The following is a 16,517-nucleotide window of genomic DNA, read 5'->3' on the forward strand; positions in this document are numbered from 1 at the left end:
CTAAAGGTAATTTTATATAATATTTCAAATAATTTTGTGCATGAAACAAAGTTTGTGTACATGGAACCATCAGAAAGCAAAGGTGTCACTATCTCAGCTTCCATGTGGAAAATCTGTGGCTGTCTGATGTCACTGACCATCCTTTCTGACTCTGAATTTATATGCTACTGATGAGCAATCATTTTCACACACTTATTCACATATAAGTAAAAATATGGCATGCCATTAATACAGTAAACAATAATAAGCAACACAGTAGCATCACCAGAATACCTGCATCAGCTGTTAAACAGCTGTACAAACAATGGCAAGCTTTCAGGCTCCACCTACAAGGCTGTGTTTTGATTAAAAGGTTACTGTGCATTGTATTTTTTTCTTTTTTTAGGTGAGAAGAAATATCAGAAGAGTTGAGCAACTAGGAGGTGAGTCCTCTGAGGCTGAGGAGGCATTCTGCCAGATGGCTTTTTATAATGTTTCTCCAGAGGCATCTGCCTCATTATCAATGGCTTTTGTCTTGGAAGTCTCTCTTTAATTTTATAAACTGACATGACCTCTTGTTCTGTTATGAATGCGGGTAGCTCTAGTCCTTCAATATCTTCAATATCTCTATCACACATTTTCACCATGTCATCTATACCTTTACACTACAGTCCAATTTCTCCAACAGCTTGACTTTCTGTGTTATAAGTATTTCTACTTTTCCTTATCGTTGCTGCTCGTAGGGATATCTACAGGTCTTATTGACATTTTCAGTATGTTAACATCACAGAGCAGAGAATAAGCAAAAATACACAATGGGTAATGCACTTAGGTCCCGTCTGTGGGGATCCTGCCATTGGCGTGTCCAGCTTGCACATGTGCCATTCTGTGACCCTTTGTGGGTGTACTTACATGGGGAAATCTGAGCATGTGTACAAAAGTTATACTGCAGCTGAAGGGGGCTGAGAGGGTCTTTTTTCACTAGAGAACATCAAATAAACTGTGTGTTGTTCACCTGCATTTTGACTCGGACATCAAAATCCACATGTAGTGTCATGTCAGTGCTCAAAAAGTTTCAGATTTTGAAGCATTTCAAATTTCAGATTTTCAGATTAGGGATGCTCAACCTCTAAATTTAAGTTAAGGTAATAGGTTGCTTGGTCGCCATGACATTAAAAAATGTGTCTTCTGCAACTGTAAAGTTTGAGAAGACAGTATTGGCTAAGAAGTTCCTCCAGTTCAGCTTCAAAGACCTAGCTATAAAAATGTAAAGCAAAGGGACAGACATCATTTGGCATCATTCCCTGAAAAATAAATGGCTCCATCACAATAACAGAGACATGATCCAAAACAAAGCTGCTTGTCCTCAGGGGTGGATGACAATGTCCAGTGCTCCCACCACAGCAGTAGCATTAAAACTACTCCTCACTGAGAGATAAAATGATGGTGGCACTTTATTAGTCTGCATGCCCCAAAGGAACAGCAAAGGGACTGTCTGCCACTGCATGCAGAGTAAGAAAGTTTGATTAGGATACTCCCCAATTCTGACACTCTCCACCATCACTGGCAAACTATGAGGATGAAAAGTCCTTGATGTATTACTCTTTGTATGTCATAGTCACATTTTTGGCTGACATTAGAGAAAGAAGAGGTTTAAATCAGGTGGAAATCCTAGGTTAAGTTTAAAACATGTTTTCAAATCTCAAAAAGTAAACCTATTATGTATGTGTGTGACCCATAAATACGCTTCGCACTCCATTCAGCTCACTCCACAATTTGTGAACGTTTTGTCTGTAAGCCCTCAATGAACTGTCCAAAAATGGGCTTTGCCTACAGTGACTATAAAGCCACAACCTGTTCACCCCTCTCTGCTCTATCAGGGATGATCTGTAACTAGCAGGTGGGGTCTGGAAACAGTCTTCTGCTGACTCTCCAGGGCTGAACTGCCTGAAGGGTAAGTGACCATAAAGCATGGAAAACTGTCATTAGCTGAAAAAAATAAACCCAGCACCTAGGACAATAGATACATGCCATATACTCCCAAATAGATGACGGGTCTCCAGCTTGTTTTCTGCCTCTTAGGAGCTTATAAAACTAAAGTTCACAATTAATGGGGAAGGGAGGAGACAGATGATCTTCATTGCCTTAGTTACAAACTTGCTTTGGTCTATGCTGATCCTGTGTTAAACTGTGAAATAGAATCTATCATCCTGGCTCTCAGAGGCCCTTGACTTCACCCTTTTAGTGCTTTTCTTACTTATTTTCAAACCTTCACCTCTCTCACATTGAAAATCACAACTCTTAATACCCTCTCTAAAAAACTACCCCTTCCCACCAACTACCACCACCTACCTCACTCTATCATCTAAATCTGTTTCAAGTATAAAAATCTTGGTAATTTATATCTTAACACCAATTACATACTAACTTTTCAAAAAGCAAGTGAAGCCTGATTCTAATTGTGGGATGAAAAGTTTTTTCCCTATGAAGAAATTTTAAATATCATCAAGCATGTTGAGAGGTGCTAGCGAGGGCATGGAGCAAGGAATCAAATTCCATAGGTGATTGTTTTCTCTATCTTTGTATAAAAATGTCCTTGTCCCAATTAAAGCCTCCACCAAGTATAAAAAGAAAGCGTTTGGTGATATTAGCAAGCAACAGTTTCCCAAATCTACCTTGCCCACCTCTTTGGCCTAAACTCTGCAGGTAATTTATTCAAAAAAGAGAAGGGTCCTTTGGGTAACAGATGTATCACTTCCTACTCTCTTAAATCAAACTCCGATGCTGCATCTTAGATAAAAGTGCTCAAATCTGGCCTCCTGAAGTCATGCTGTCATTTAACTTGGCTGCAGGCCCCTGATACTCCCCTGCAGGGAGAGAGTCTGCTCTTTGCCCCAGCCTTTACCCCATTCCTACTTTCTTTCACTCAGTCCCCCTCCACTCCCAGCACACCTCTGGCTGTATTTTATTATTAGTAGTAAACTTTATTTTTATCAAAAAGAGGGTAGGGGGTATTTTTGAGCTTATGTTGCAGAATACTTTATGTAAGCCTAAAATATACATTCTGTTCATTAGATTTCTAGCTGCCCCAACTACATAAACTGAGATGCTTGGTAGAAGCAATGGAACAAACTTCTCTAGTTTTACAAATATAACATTTGACTAATTTAGAACAGAAATTAATTATTTTCAAAATATTTAACTTCTTTTAGCTTTTTAGAAAAAAAAAAAAAAAACACTGTCTGAGTAAAACAGGGCACTTCCTATTTCATTTAAGGAGAAAGCCAAGCTGATAATGCCATCATACTGCCTAGCTTTCTCATGCATATGACACTGATTTGACTTAGAAAGAAAAAAGTTTTAATACTCTCTTCTACTTCCCACTAGCAGGAAATTCCATTCTTGCCTTTCCTTTTCACCATTTCATCTACAGTCACCTAGAAAAATGATGTCTGGTGCATCTTAGGCCCTTAATAAAGGAATAAAGAAATGTGTGAAAGGAATTTCTTGAATAACTATTTTTAAACTTTTTGAACAAGAAGACTGTTATTAAGAGTGTTCCCGTGAGCAGGCAACAAACAATGACAAAAGCAATTATTCAGAGACAAAAATGTCCAAAACATGGTTAGGATATAACTCTCTATCACTGCATGACAGGTATCTATCAAGAAGTCTCAGAAAAAATACCAAGAAACATCACAACCAAATGCATGAATCTTGAATGAAATCTGGCTCTAAACAAACAAATACCAGCTATAAAGATATTCTTGGTAGCACTTTGAGGGGCCAAGGTGAGCAGATTGCCTGAGCTCAGGAGTTCCAGACCACCCTGGGCCCAGTCTTTACTAAAATACAAAAAATTAGCCAGCCATGGTGACAGGTGGGCCTGTCATCCCAGCTACTCAGGAGGCTGAAGAAGGAGAATCGCTTGAACCCGGGAGGCAGAGGTTGCAGTGAGCCGAGATCGCAACACTGCACTCCAGCCTGGGTGATGAAGTTGAGACTCTGTCTAAAAAAAAAAAAAAAAATTCTCCAGACACTTAGGGAAATTTAAGTATTAACTGGATATTAGGTGGCATTATGTTTTTTTCTTTTTTGAGACAGAGTCCTGCTCTGTCTCCCAGGCTGGAGTACAGTGGCTCAATCTTGGCACACTGCAAGCTCCACCTTCCAGGTTCACACCATTCTCCTGCCTCAGCCTCCCGAGTAGCTGGGACTACAGGTGCCCACCACTACACCTGGCTGATTTTTTTATTTTTGTATTTTTAGTGGAGATGGGGTTTCACCGTGCTAGCCAGCATGGTTTTGACCTCCTGACCTCGTGATCCACTCACCTCAGCCTCCCAAAGTGCTGGGATTACAGACGTGAGCCACCGCACCCAGCCAGGTGATATCATGGATTCTTAGGTTTAATAATGGTATTGATGTTATGTAGAAAAATGTCCTTATTCTTAGGACATAAATGCTTATATATTTAGAAGTGTCACAAAACCTGCACCATACTCTCAAATGTTTTGGCAAAAAACTGTGTGTGTGTGTGTGTGTGTGTGTGTGTGTTTGTGTGTAGAAAGAAAAATCAAGCAAATATGGCAAAACATTAATGATTATTCAATCTAGGTGCTCACTATTCTGTTCTTTTCTCTATGTTAGAATTTTTTTCAAAACAAAAAGCTGGGGAAAAGGAGAAAAAATTCTAAGAGTCAAAGAAACTGTGTAATCCCCATTTTTATCACTTTTTTTGTGACCAAGTGATTTCACTCACCATTTTATTCATCAGTTCCCTATCTACATACTTAGAGCAAATAAGATAACATAGAATGCTTTGCAAAGTAAAAAGCATGATACAGAATATATAATGTCATCGTAACCAACAAGCTCTGAAGTTTAATCGCATCCAGACCTCTGGCTTCTTTTTCCCTACCTTCTTATGGTTGTAGATTTCACCATTGTAACAGAGCCACATATATGGATATGTCTTCACTTAAATTGTCTGCATTCCAAACAAACAGCGGGTCAACTACCACCAGTGGGTGAAATCCAAAGCAGCAGCTGGTGTATCCATTAACATTCTCAAAACAGGATGCATCTGGACCCCTGTGTGCAATCTTCATAGCACACAGACACTAAACAGAAAGGCAGTCATTGCTGCCAAACAGGACCCAAATGCCACACACAGTGCAATGAAGCTATAAACTCCCTATGGAGAGAAAAGTAGACAAATCAAAAATATTCAATACCCAATCCAAGTCTGCGTTAAATCTTGATTCCAGAAACGTGCGTAAACCACTTCAAAGACTAAAATTTAAACCATCTTTGCTATAGCGATTTCCCATTTGGTTGGCAGGCATACAGGAGTAGAGAATGATTTAATTTACTTACAAGTATTCAGAAAAGATAGTGACCTCTACATTCAACCAGCTACAACAGCTTAGCACCCAGCCAAAGCCTGCATCTCTCCCACCTTAAGATTTAGTGGTTGGCTAGAGTTAGCAGCATCCAGGCCACATCTATCTCTGCATTCTATGTTTGCTTCCAAGATAAAGATACAAATGCAGGCTGGCTCCAACCTAGCCAGAGATCCCAGCCCCACTCTCTGCATCCCAAAATCCCTCAAAGACCCAAGAGACTTTCCAGATTTCTACAGTCTCCTCACAGGTTCCCTTGACAGTTAAATGCCCTCTCTTTACCTCAACTAGCTGCAGGTAGAATATAATGGGTACAACAGAAAATCACTGTAAGTGTAATATGTAGATACACAGCCCTTTTAAACATTTCATTATATTACATCTAGCTTACTTCTAAGTGATTTATTCAGATGTGACTGAAGAAAGTCTAAAGGGAAAAAAAGCAATTTAATTTGATAAATTAAATTATCAATTATAGCCAAATTATTTGGCTATAACAAATTAAACATTTTAAGCTGACAGAAGATGCAAACATTTTCAGTTGACAGAAGATATAAAATGTTCACTATCAAAATGTTGCAACTGATAAAAATGTTCTCAAATATTTCTGTCTCAAACTTGCATTGTTCATTAAGGAAGCAAAATAGGTGGGACATACACAGCAACAACATCCCTCAAAAAACAACTTGGCTCATTCCTATAAGCCAGGCAGCAAATACATCATCCTTACATATGTTAATTACCTTCCAATTTCAAATTCTCAACTGTGAAATAAAGGGCCATTTTATTTGGCTGCTGCCAGTTCAATATGACTGTTTTTATTAAAACATCACTAACTTGAGAAATATTTGGTGTTTTCTAAAAAACTGCAAATTGCAGCAAATGGCCAGGTAATTTGGAATAAACACCCTACAGAAAAAATATATATTCAAGTTGCATAAGTCACTTTGAACAATCCTTTGAGGATATTTCATTTATATCTAAATGAACCACAGGTTTAGCTGGCTTTTCTGGAAAACCAGAAGTAAATAATGTATGATTATAATGAAAACCATCTCAAGCAATTTGGAAATGAAGTACCACATGTCTTATGCTGTCCCTTCCATACACTTGACAAAACAGCCTATAACAAATTGTTTATTTGAGATTTAGCAGGAAAATTCCATGAGATTTAAATGAGATGACTACTAATAAGCCATCTACCTTTGACTCTATTCCTATTAAAAATGGGTTAGGAAAGTGCTTTGAAAATCAAGTGTGTTCGTCAGGGAATCATTTACCTAAGTCTTCTTAACACTGCTTAGTGAATATTAAGCCTGATATAGTAAATACACGCTAACCACTAAATTGAAGGGGAAAGAGGGAGAACAAAGAGGCATGTAAAATACACTTAATTTTTCTAGTAGGAAAAAGCCAATTAAAACTATCACCTATTAGTTATATTGGAATCAGTCTTACAGGAGGACAAACTTCCTACTGTCGCTACCTATTCTCAATATTTTTCTTATTTCTTCCTAAACTTCTAGAGCCATGCTGTCCAATAAATATGTGAGCCATGTACATAATTTTAAATGTACTAGTAAGCCCCATTAAAAGAAAAGGTGAAATTAATTTTAAATATACTTAACTCAGTATGTCCCAAATAGTAATCATAGTAATAATTTTAACATGTAATCAATATTAAAAAAATCAAGCAGATATTCTACACTGTTCTTCCCACTCCAATGACAAAATCCAGTGTATTTAACATAACACATCTCAATTAGGACTAGCCAGGATTCCAAGTGCTCAACAGTTACAGGTGGCTAGCACCTACTGAATTGGACACTGCAGTTTCAGTGCATTGAATTTCTATCCCACTTAGCGCTAATTAAAACTTCACCCTCTCACCTGACAATTATGCTAAGATCTCAGTAAGTAACCAACTACAGGCAGTTTCAAGCCCTACTTTACCTCTAATTACTCTTACAGCAATGCAATGAATCATGATTTAAAATTAAAGAAAAAAAAAACTGCTGTTAAATTATTAGTCAAGCGCCCAGGGCAATGGACAGTAAAGAAACAATGTAGGCCATGGGCCGAGATGACAAAATGGTCCTTTTATTTAAAGCTATAACAATAATCTGAAGCCAGCCCTGTAAAATAGACATCCATTGAAAAAGGCATGCTAGTTCTTTTGCTTTTTTGTGTACTTGGCCTCCTGTGTCCCTAAACAGACCTCTTCTCAGCAGGGTTTGCTCAGCAAGTCACTTGTCGAGTCTTGCAGTCTACAGAGGGGGTGGGGAATGGCAGGGGCTGGCATAGGAGAGGGGAGGAGGCGAGGTGAGGGGGGCCAGGGGAGGAGGCAAGGTGAGGGGGGCCAGGTGAGGAGGGGGGCACTTGAAGGGGAGTTCAAGACCAGCCTGGGCAACATGGTGAGACCACCGCCCCTCACTGCCGCCATCTCTGTTCTCACTCTGGTCTCACACACATGCACAAATTAAATTTAATTTTAAAATTAAAAAATTGTCTTAAAATAAGTGAAATATTTACATGGATTATGTATACATTCATTTTGTAGAACTATAGATCCCATGTAACTGGGAACTCTTTACTCTTCTAACACAACATTTATTTAGCCACAAATAAAAGAAGACCAGTGATGTAGCCTGTACACAAAAAAGTAAGAAAACACTAGTTAGGCTGGGGCAGGGGTGGGGGGAAGAGATCTACAAAATTAAAATTTTATTGGGAAGGATCACTAATTAGAATCAGAACAATTACTGCTTTAAAGTAGTTAAGAACAGAGCACAAGGAACCCAGAGAAGAAGCAGATATGATTCAGAGCAGAGCTCACAGAGCAGATGGTATCTGAGCCGAGACTGATAGAATAACATTAATAAGGGCATTCACGGCCATTTATTATCACTTAACTGCAATGCATTTTGTATAAGTTATTTCTACTCTTCATATCGACCATGGAAAATAATACTTATTCTTCTCTTTTGAAGTTAAGGAAGTGGTAAGTGGTCTAAGAAGATAAATTAACATACCAACACCAAATAGCTCAAGTTCAGTGACTCAAGAGTGCCCGCGTCTCCCTAAGAGGTTGCTCAGCAGGCAGATGAGGTAGAGAGCCATTCCAAGAAGTGAGAGTGAGATGTGAAAAGTCTCAGTGTGTCTCTGAGAACAACAGAAATCAGTAAGTAGACCAAGTGGGAAAAGCCACGGAAGAGGCAGGGATTTCCTCTTGAGAGAGCAAGAATAAACAGAGCAAGGCTGAGGGAAGCCATGGAAAATGGGCAGAATACCATGCATTTAGCAAGAAAAAAACAACTTTTACTTTAGAAAGGGGGAAAGAATGGTGGTGGTCTAGGTAAGCCTAGAAGCAGAGGAAAGGGCAGTGGAGAAAAAATAAACAAAATGTATTAGTTAGGGTTCTCCAGAGGGACAGATCCAACAAGATACACGTATATGTATAAGGGAGTTTACGAGAGAGAATTGGTTCACACGGTTAGAAGGCAGTCCCACAATAGGCTGTCTGCCAGGTAGGGAAAGAGAGAAGCTAGTAGTGGCTCAGTCCAAGTCCAAAAGCCTCAAAACCAGGAAAGCCCGCAGTGCAGTCTTCAGTCTGAGGCCGAGGGCCTGAGAGCCTCGGGGAAGCTGCTGGTGCAAGTCCCAGAGTCCAAAGGCGTAAGAACCTGGAGTCTCATGTCCAAGGGCAGGAAGAAGGGAAGCAAGTGTCCTGCACGGGAAGAAGAAAAAAAGAGAGCCAGAAGCTTCAGCTAGCAAGGTTATCCCACCTTCCTCTGCCTGCTTTGTTCTATACAGTGCAGCGTGTGTACACCACTTCTGTGATATTGTTCCTAATATCCATGGGAAGAAAGGGTGATGCTACTCCCAATAGCGCATAGGGGTGTACATCCCCTGTGATATTATTCCTAGTATGCAGGGGCAGGGAAAGGATGACATTACTCCCAATATCGCAGACGGTGTTCTCCCTGCCTTGTGATATTTTTCCTAATATTTAGGGGACAGTGGGTGATATTACTCCCAATATCACAGGGGGTGTGCACCCCCTGTGGTATTCTTCCTAATATCCAGGGGGGCGAGAGGTTGATATTACTGTCAATGTCACAGAGGGTGTACATCCTCCCGTGGTATTGTTCTTAATATCTGGAGGGGGGGGAGAGGATATTACTGTCAATATCACAGGGGGTGTAGACCCCTTCGGTGTATTGTTACTAATATCTGGGGGGGAGAGGATGATATTACTGTCAAAATCGCAGGGGGTGTACACCCCCCCGTGGTATTGTTCTTAATATCCGGGGGGGGAGAGGAAATTACTATCAATATCACAGTGGGTGTACACCTCTTCTGTGATACTGTTCCTAATATCCGGAGGGGGAGAGGATATTACTGTCAATATCGCAGGGAGTGTAGAACGCTTCTGCGATATTGCTCCTAATATCCGGGGGGGAGAGGATATTACTATCAATATCACAGGGGGTGTACACCCCTTCTGTGATATTGTTCCTAATATCCAGGTGGGGAGAGGATCATATCACTTTCAATATCGCCAAGTGTGTACATCCCCCTTGTGATATTGTTCCTATATTTAGGGGATAGTGGATGATATCACTGTCAATATCGCAGAGGGTGTGCACCCCCCCATGGTATTGTTCCTAATGTCCAGCAAGGGAGAAAACACGACTACTCCCAATATGGCAGGGGGTGTACACGTCCTATGTGATACTGTTCCTATATCCATGGGGGAAAAGGATATTGGGAACAATATTACAAACAATATCACAGGGGGGTGTACATGTCCTGCGATATGAGGAGTAATATAACCCTCTCCCCCTCTGGATATTACAAACTGTATCACAGAGGGGTGTAAACCCCCTGGGATGTGGAAAGTAGTATCATCCTCTCCCCCACTGGATATTACAAACAATATCACAGACGGTGTACACATGAGGTGTTTACGATATTGGGAGTAATATCATATCCCCCAGTGGATATTATGAACAATATCACAGAGGGGTGTATACACACTCTGCCCTATAGGGAGTAATATACTCCTCTCCCACCCTGGATATTACATCGCAGGGAGGTGTACATCCCCTGTGATACAGGGAGTAATATCATCCTTTCCCAGCCTGGATATTACAAACAATATGGCAGGGGGCAGTACACCCTGGCGATATGGGTAGTAACATCATCTCCTTCCCGCATGGATATTACGAACAATATTCTAGGGGGTTGTACACCCCCTGCAATATGGGGAGTAACATCATCCTCTCCCCCACTAGATATTATAAACAATATCGCAAAGGGGATGTACACTTCCTGCAATAAAAGGAGAAATATCATTCTCTCCCCCCAGATATATTATGAACAATATCGCAGGGAATTGTTTTCCCATGCCATAAGGGGAGTAATATCTTCATCTTCCCCCTGGATATTACGAAAAATAACGCAGGGGAATGTAAATCCCCTGCGATATGGGGAGTAAAATCATTCTCTCTGGCCAGGCGCGGTGGCTCACACCTGTAATCCCAGCACTTTGGGAAGCCGAGGCGGGTGGATCACGAGGTCAGCAGATCGAGACCATCCTGGCTAACATGGTGAAACCCCGTCTCTACTAAAAATACAAAAAATTAACCGGGCGCGGTGGCGGGCGCTTGTAGTCCCAGCTACTAGGGAGGTTGAGGCAGGAGAATGGTGTGAACCTGGGAGGTGGAGCTTGCAGTGAGCCAAGATCAGGCCACTGCACTCCAGCATGGGCGACAGAGCAAGGCTCTGTCTCAAAAAAAATAAATAAATAAAATCATTCTCTCCCTCCCTGGATATTATGGACAATATCACAGGGGAGTGTACAACGAGTTTCTAGAATATATTTGAGGAGGGTGAAGGGCGGTGTGTGCGTGCTTCATGGCCTTATTCAATTAAACACACTGCTCTCAATTTATTGCTAAATCCTCCTTGAGCCCTTAGATTTCATAACGGTTGTCGCGAGATTTTTCTGGATGTAGAAAACGTACCTATTTCTTGCCACCTCATGGGCTACACCTTGACCTAATGTTTTTATGTAGATACTTGTGCTTACTCTGTGGCCTTTCCAGGGTTTGCTGAAGATGGAGGTATATAGGCTGGGCAAGAGGTGGTGAGGTAAATTGGGGTTTATCGATTATAGAACAGGCTCCTTTAGAGGGATATAAAGCACCGCCAAGTCCTTTGAGTTTTAAGCTGTTGCTTGTAGTGTTCTGGCGAACAGTTTTGTTGATCTAACTATTCGAGTTTAGGGTTAAGCATAGCGGGGTATCTACTCCCAGTTTGGATCTTAGCTATTTTGTCTTCAGAATATTAAAGGCACTTTCGTAGTTACTTCAGCTGGGGTTTTTTTTACAACTTTTTTACAATTTATTTAGAAACTTTCAGGTTTCTAAATATATGAATGAACCATAATATAAGCCTTGGTCAATACAATGCAGGTTAGGCCTCCTACTGTAAAAAGGAAAATAAATCCCCGGGCTCACAGCATTGCGGGAGATCATTTGATATTACTGCCGTGAAGTGTCGCTAGCTAGTCAGCTAAAAACTTTGACGCTAGTAGGAATAGCAATAATTATAATAGCAGAGGTTAAGCAGGCTCATGTATCCACATCTATCCGTACCGTAAATATATGGTGGGCCCATACAATAAACCATAAGAACCCAACTGATCCTATAGCACACTAGGCCCATATAGCTGAATGGTTCTTTTTTTATTCCAGAATAGTATGTTGCGGCGTGGGAAATTATCCCAAAGCCCAGTGGGATGAGGATTTAGACTTCAGGGTGACCAAAGAATCTGAATAAATGCTGACATAAGATAGGATCACCTCCGCCAGCCAGGTAGAAAAAAGTAGTATTAAGATTGCAGTCAGTTAACAATATAGTGATGCCGGAGGCTAGGACTCGGAGACAAAGGAGTAGAAGAACTGCTGTATTTAGGACTAATCAGATGAAGAGGGGTGTGTGATATTGGGACATGGCTGGGGGTTTTATATTAACAATTGTGGTAATAAAGTTAATAGCCCCTGAAGTAGAAGAAACACCTGCCAAGTGGAGTGAAAAGATAGTGAAATCTACAGAGGCGCCTGCAGGTGTTAGGTTTCCTGCTAAGGGAGGAGAGACTGTTCAGCCGGTTCCAGTGCTGGCTTCTACTATAGTGGATGCAAGTTATAATAGGAAGGAGGGTGGGAGGAGTCAGAAGCTCATATTATTTATGCAGAGAAATTCTATATCGGGGGCGCCAATTATCAGGGGGACTAATCAGTTGCCAAGACCTCCAATTATAGTATTACTATAAAGAAAATTATGACAAATGCATAGGCTATAACAATGACAAATTTGATCATCTAGTAGAATTCAGCTCGAATAAGGCTTAAAGCTGTTCTGACTATCCCTGCTCATGTGCCAAATAATAAATATAATGTCCCGATATCTTTATGGTTGGTTGAGAGTAGTCAACTGTCAGCCAACATAAATGAAGTGAGAAAAAAGGGTAAAATGACTGAGTAAGGCATTAGACTGTACATCTAAAAACAGAGGTCAAGGCCTGTTTTTACCAGTCCCGAGGTGATATTCATGTTGAATTGTAAATTCAAAGAAGCAGCTTCAATCCTGCTTCTCTCACCTTTTTTCCCCCAGCGGCTGGAGAAATAGATTCAAACCAGTTGACTAGGGAGTTCAGCTGTTGAGTTTTTGTGGGTTTAAGTCTCATCAATTTAGTAAGGACTTAGCTTACTTAAAGTGATTGATCTGTATTCAATTGATCAAGGGTGATCTGTATCTGAGAAAGTACATTTCAGGGCCACCATACAACAACTGTTCAAAAAGGCCTCCAATATGGGATAGTCCTATTTATTATCTCAGAAATATTTCTCTTTGCTGGATTCTTTTGAGCATTCTACCATTCTAGCCTAGTCCCTACTCCAGAATTAGGAGGACATTGACCCCCAACAGGTATTTCTCCCCTTGACCCCCTGGAAGTACCTCTCCTGAATCCATCTGTATTACTTGCATCAGGAGTTTCAATTACTTGAGCCCATCACAGCCTAACAAAAAATAATCAAAAACATACAATCCAAGCACTACTTATTACAATTATATTAGGTATTTACTTCACCCTCCTACAAGTCTCAGAATACTTCAAAGCTCCCTTTGCTATTTCTGATGGTATTTATGGCTCAATATTTTTTATAGCTACAGGCTTTCACAGACTTCACATCATTATTGGATCAACATTCCTCAGTCTGCCTTCTCCGCCAATTAAAATACCACTTTACATCTAGTCATCAATTTGCCTTTGAAGCCGCTGCCTGATATCGACATTTTGTAGATGTAGTATGACTATTCTTGTATGTTTCTATTTATTGATGAGGATCTTACTCTTTTAGTATAAATAGTACCATGATTTCCAAAGTTTCGATAGCATCCGAAAAACAGTAATTCGCCTAACATTAACCCTAGTAATCAACACCCTATTAGCCCTGTTACTAATAATTATTACATTTTGGCTCCAACTTCATATATATAGAGAGAGAGAGACAGAGAAAAATATATATATGTATAAAATAAATATATATAGAAAAGTCTAGCCCTTATGAATGCAGATTTGACCCTCTATCCTCTGCCCACATTCCCTTCTCCATAAAATTCTTTCTAGTAGTCATCACATTTCCCCTATTTGAGTTAGAACTCGCCCTACTACTACCCTTACCGTGAGCCCTTCAAACAATCTGATACTAATAATCCCTGTGATATGTGTAGTGACTTCATACTTCACCCCCCCCCCCCGGATATTATGGCCAATATCAGAGTGGAGTGTGCACCCCTGCAATATGGGGAGTGACATCATCCTCTCCCCACTGGATGTTATGGACAATATCACAGGGGGTTTACTTTCTCTGCGATATGGGGAATAATATCCTCCTGTCCCCGCCTGGATGTTAGACATATTTACAGGGGGGTGTTCACCCCCTGTGATATGGGGAGTAGTAATATCCTTCCTGCCCTGGATGTTATGGACAATATATAGGGAGATGTACAATCCCTTCGATATGGGAAGTAATATCATCCTCTTCCCCCTAAACGTTACGAACAGTATCAGAGGGGGGTGTACACCCCCTGCGATATCTGGAGTAGTATCATCCCCTTCTTCCCTAAATGTTACAGAGACTATCACAGGGGTGCGTACACCTTCTGAAACATGGGAATAATATTCTCTTCCCCTCTGGATGTTATGGACAACATTACAGCCGTGTGTACACCCTCTATGATATGCGGAGTAATATCATCCTCACCCCCCTCCCCCCGGATGTAAGTGACAATACCACAAACGGGTTTACATCCCCCGTGATATGGGGAGTAATATCATCCTCTTTCCCACTGGATATTAACAATATCACATGGGGATGTACAACCCCTGTGATATTGGGAAAAATATCTTCTAATCCACTGAAAATTATAAACAATATCACCAGTGTACACTCCCTGTGATATTGGAAGTAATATCATCCTCTAATCCCCTAAAAATTATGAACAGTATCACAGGGGAGTGTATACTTACTACTATATTGGGAATAATATCATCCTGTCCTCTTCTAAATATTATGAACAATATTACAGGGGATGTAACTCTCCCTGCGATATGTGGAGTAATATCATCCTCTCCTCCCCTAAATATTGTGAACAATATCGCAGGAGGTTGTACACAACCTGCGATATTGTTTGTAGTATCCAGTGGGAAAGAGGATGCTATTACTCCCCATATCACGGGGTGTACACCCCCACTGTGATATATTCAATAACATCCAGAAGTAATATTACTGACAAAATTGCAGGGGGTGTAAACCCCACCTGTGATACTGTTCCTAATATCCCGGGGAAGAGAGGATGATATTATTCCCAATATTGCAGGGGGTGTACACCCACCCTATAATATTGTTCTTAATATCCAGGAGGGGAGACAATGGTATTACTCACAGTATCAAAGAGGTTGTACAGCCCCCCTGTGATAGTTTCTAATATCCAGGGGGTGTACACCCTCCTTGTGATATTGTTCCTAATATGTAGGGGGAAGGACAATGATATTACTGTCCATATCACAGGGGGTGTACAACATGCCCCCCCAGGATATCATTTCTAATATCCATGGGAAGAAAGAATATTACAATATCACAGAAGTTGTACACCCCCTCTGTGATATTGTTCCTAATATCAAAGACGGAAGGGTATGATGTTCTTCCCAAAATCACAGGGAGTGTACACACACCCTGTGCTATTTTTCCTAATATCGAGAGTGAGAGACAATGATACTTCCAATATCGTAAGGAGTGTACACTCTCCCCGTGATACCAGGTGGGGAAATGTTGATATTACTCCAAATATCGCAGTGGGTGTACACACATTTTGCGATATTGTTCCTAATATCAAGTTGGGGGGAGGATTGTATTACTCCCAACATATTACTCCCCACACCCCATTATACTGTTCTTAATAACCAGATTTGGAGAGGATGATATTACTCCCAAAATCTCAGGAGTTGTAGACCCCTTCTGTGATACTGTTTCTTATATCCAGGGGAAGACTAGATGATAATACTCCCAACAGTACAGGGTGTTACACACCACCCCCTATGATATTGTTTCTAATATTAAGTTGGGGAGAGGGTGATATTACTCCCAATAGTGCAAAGGGTGCACACCAGCCCTGTGATATTATTCCTAGTATCCAGAGGAGGAGAGAATGGTATTATTTTTAATATCACAGAGAGTGCACACCCCCCTTGTGATACTGCTCCTAACATCCAAGGGGTAGAGGATGAAATTACTCCCAATATCACAGTGGGTATACAGCCCCCCGTGGTATTGTTCCTAATATCCAGGGGGTATAGGATGATAGTACTATAAATATTGCAAAGGGTGTACACCCCTTCTGATATTGTTACTAATATCCGTGGGGGGAGTCGATGATATTACTTCCAATATCACAGGGTATGTACACCCCCCTTGTGATATTGTTCCTAATATCCTAGGAGGAGACTAAGATATTACTGGCAATATTGCAGGGTGTGTGCATTCCAGTGATATTGTTCCTAATGTC

The sequence above is a fragment of the Pan troglodytes genome, chromosome 11 (genome assembly GCF_028858775.2).
Source record: "Pan troglodytes isolate AG18354 chromosome 11, NHGRI_mPanTro3-v2.0_pri, whole genome shotgun sequence".
NCBI classification, from domain to species: Eukaryota; Metazoa; Chordata; class Mammalia; order Primates; family Hominidae; genus Pan; species Pan troglodytes.